Genomic DNA, 4,322 nt, shown 5'->3' with positions numbered 1-4,322 from the left:
TTTTTTTTTACTCGAACAAGTTTGCCCAAAGAAATCCAGTCTGACAGAGAACAAATTTAAAAAGTGAATTCTTTATACCAATGTACTAAAAGAAGTAGAGATATAACCATATACTCTAATGCTCGTAGTATTAGGAATACATTCCAAGAAATACAGGCGCATGTCAAAAGCGAAAATATCGATATGATACGAATAACCGAGAAATGATTAAATGGTAAAGAGTTTGAAGCTGAATTTAATATTGCAGGATTTAAACACTTTCATCAGAGATAAAAAGGTTATTAGGAATCACATTGCCCCACTATCATCTGTTGAGGGTCAACTTGAGTATTCAAATGAAGGAATGTATAATGTTTTAAACAACTATTTTAGCTTAGTATTCGTAAACGAAACACCTCAAAGTGAACTCCAAACTGAAACCTGTGCAAAGTCTAGGGTGAATTTACTACGGTAAATATAACAAAAGAAAAAATGAAAAGGTGTATAGCGTTTCTAAGTCATGGTATTTGAAGCTTCAGAGTTTCGAACTTCAATTACGCAAGTCGGTAATACTCTTCCAAACCCCCCCGTTCCCTCCAACTATAATTGATTTATTAGTTAATCAGCTGTTTATATATATATATATATATATATATATATATATATACATATATATATATATATTCACCCAAAAATCTCGAGTCACAAGTGATCTGTGACAATGGTCACCAAATCTCATTAAAGACATTGACAGATTGGGAAAAGTACAACGGTAAGCCACAAAACTGGTTCCAAATATCAAAAACAAATCACAAAAAAAAAAAAAATCGACTAAAACATATGAATCTGTTTTCCCTAAAAAAAAAAAAAAAAAAAAAAAACGTAGATTCAGAGGTGACTTGATACAGGTCTTTAAGATTCTAAAGGGAATTGACAACATCAAAAGTGACAAAATTTTCACACTGAATGAAAATCCAACAAAAAATGATGGTCTCAAACTGTCAGGAAATGAATCTAATTAAGAAGTGATTAGAAACAACTTCGTCAACTGTGTAGTTGATGAATGGAACAAAGCTCCTGCAGAGGCAGTGCAATGTATTTCAGTTCGAAGTTTTAAGATTCGTTTAGATAAACATCTAAGCAAGATACTGTAATGACTGCCATTTATTTTATGGTTATATTATTTGTTTGTTTGTTATTATTTGTTTATTATTATTTGCTTGATTTTCATTTATTATTAGTTACCTGTCACTTTACTATTATTTACTATTTACCGGCATCTTTATTATTGAACTATACCTATGCATTTATTTATTCTATTTATAATTATTTATATTATTATAATCTTTATTAATTTTTCTTTAATTTATATATCAATATTACATTTTTTCCGCATCCGACCTAGTTATGGACCAAAAGGTCTTCTGTCGGCATGCTCCGCCTTTGTAGACCTTTGTAAACAACTTATCACCCAAGGAGTCCTTGATCGTTTCCATCAAACACTTAAAGCAATGCTACGAAAATTTTGTAACAGCAGACAATCTGACTGGGATGAAGGATTACCTCGCATGCTATTTGCCATTAGAGAAACCACTCAAGAGTCACTAGGATATTCTCCCTTTGAACACTTATATGGTCGACAAGTGAGAGGATCTCTTAAAGACTTAAAAAGTCAGTGGTACAATGAGAGCCCTAACCATCCAAAGCAGACTGTAAATCATATTTAGATAAGTTGAAACACAGAAAGAAGGTAGTTCAAAACATTGCTTTAGCGAACCTTTGTGCTAGGTCAATCTAAAATGAAAGGATATTTTGATGTTAAGACTAAAGTAAGAAATTTTAAGCCTGGCGATGAAATCTTTATTTACCAATTCTAGGGGCTTCTCTCTCAAATGCATTTCAGGGTCCATACACTGTGTCACATAGATTGAATAAATTAAATTGCTTTGTACTTATGCCAGACAGGCTAAAGAATCCAAATTAATTCATGTAAATTTCATTAAACTATACCACCGAAGGGATCCTACTGATTAACTACGGAGACCAGTATCTTTAATTTCAAATATTACTCCTCTTGATCCTACCCTTAACCTCGTAACTTCACCTTACTTGAAAATTCAGAGTTATTACTCTCTAACCTTCCTCCATCGTACCGCGATTACATCATGCATCTCCTTACCAAATACCGTATTGAATGTGGAGACTGTCCTAGTCTCAGTACAATTGCCGAGCACAACATCGTGTTCAAGTCTAATATTCCTCCTATCCGACAGAGTTCATACAAGTTTCCCCCTCACAAACTGCAGATTCTTCGAGTATAGGTCAACTATCTCCTAGAGACGGAACTAGCCGTCCCCAGTTCTTCCCCATGGGCTTCCCCTTGTCTACTCGTGCCGAAGGAGAACAGAGAGTGGCGGCTTTCACGGAATAACATCTCTTCAACGACGCTACGGTGAAGGACAGCAATCCGATTCTCCTCATCAACACATTAGTAGATAACGTAGGAAAGGCCACCGATCTAAGATAGACCTCTTCAATGGCTATTACCAAATTCCTCTATCTCCAAAAACACAAGAATTAGCCTCATTTGTAGCCCCTTTTGGACTGTATAGTTATGAAATACTCCCTTTTGGTCTATGCAATGCCCCTGCTGCCTTTCAAAGAGCCATTAATATAGCCATCTCTGGATTACCAAACATCCACGCCTACATAGACGATCTCATTTTAGCTGATACCTGATCCAACCACCTGAGCAAGTTAGATGCTCTCCTTGATCGCCTAGCAACGGACGGGTTCGTCATCAACTTGGCGAAATCCACGTTCAGGAACGCTACTGTACCGTATCTTGGATACGTCATGGGAAATGGATAATATCGACCCAAACAAGCTAATGTGGAGGCCATTCTGAGATTTCCTGTTCCCCAGAACAGTAAATCCCTTCAACAGTTCCTGGGAATGGCGGGATAATACCGCCGATTCTACAGGAACTTCTCGTCAGTAGCTGCCCCCCATACTGCTCTCACCAGCCCAAAGGAGAAGTTCGTCTGGGCTAGCACTTCAGTGTTATGAACAACGGTTGCTCTATCCAACAAATATTTGTGATACTGTTCAAAATTATTTTTAATGGATCCCTGCTGGAGGTAGAGAGTTAAAAGTCTGATAAGGCTGAAGTGCTAGCCCAGTGTAATAACATTAAGGAACTGAAAATGTTAGAGGCTGTGTATATAAGAGAATTGTCTCCTGTGATCAATGTACAGACTAATTTGTTGTCTGCTATTTCCTTATTTAATACGTTCACGCGACATGTTGTACATAACCTCCCTGTGCATGCTAGGCACGCTACTTCACCTCACCTTACTCCAACTCCAACTCTCCCCCCCTCACCTCTCCCTCCCCCTTCCCCTCCCCCTCCTCAAGCTCTGAGAAGGTTTTCCAGGGTCAGGTTATCGGAGGTTTAAAGATCGCGCTTGACCTAAGGGTGTAGCATTTTAATTTTTCCTGTGACCATGTAACGTATCTGTAATTTGTGTTGTCTAAACTATTCTTGTATCTTGAAAATAACTCCTTGCAGTCGAAACGTCAAATTATCAAAATGGAGAACTTTGGAAAGTTCGTTTCCGCTCATCCTCCCAATATTAGAACTTTAGTGAGGAAACTTGAGAATATTAAGAAGAAAATTAATGACTGTGAAAGTTCTGTGGTGTTCAATTCAGTGTGTATAAAAGGAAACCTGCGCCCTAAGTATACAATATATATATATATATATATATATATATGTATATATATATATATATATATATATATATATATACATACATATATATATATATACAATTCCAACGCCATAGGTGTGATCGCTTTGTTGAACGTAGTCTCTTCACAAATATCGATGTTGACAGGACCAATAATTTCATTCTCAATAAGATATACCCCTCAGAAGGGCCCCCGACGCTAGATAACCCTAAAGCAGCCCTTTAAAGCTTATTACAAATGTACACGAAAAATTATTTTTTTCCCTGATCCCGTGGAAGAAAGTTCCGGCAGATAAACGGAGTAGCCATTTGTTCCTCTTTCGTATTTCTTTTCGATAAATTCTATATGGGAATAATGGAAAGAGAGATTTTCTGTGTCATCAACAAACCACCAATTTACACCAGATACATAGATGACACTTTCGCGAAAGTTACAAAAGAAGAAGGCCTTACCTCCCTTACAGAAAGACTGCAAGAAGTATCTGGACTTATTTTCATATTTGAGTCTAGTCCCGATGGTAAACGTACTTTCCTTGATGTATTGGTGGAGGACAACCATACATTATTTACTACATTCGTGTACACTAAACT

The sequence above is a fragment of the Oratosquilla oratoria genome, chromosome 3 (genome assembly GCF_046742065.1).
Source record: "Oratosquilla oratoria isolate Oo_2021 chromosome 3, ASM4674206v1, whole genome shotgun sequence".
Taxonomy (NCBI): domain Eukaryota; kingdom Metazoa; phylum Arthropoda; class Malacostraca; order Stomatopoda; family Squillidae; genus Oratosquilla; species Oratosquilla oratoria.
The sequence above is the reverse complement of the archived record's forward strand: the minus strand, read 5'-3'. Positions refer to the sequence as shown.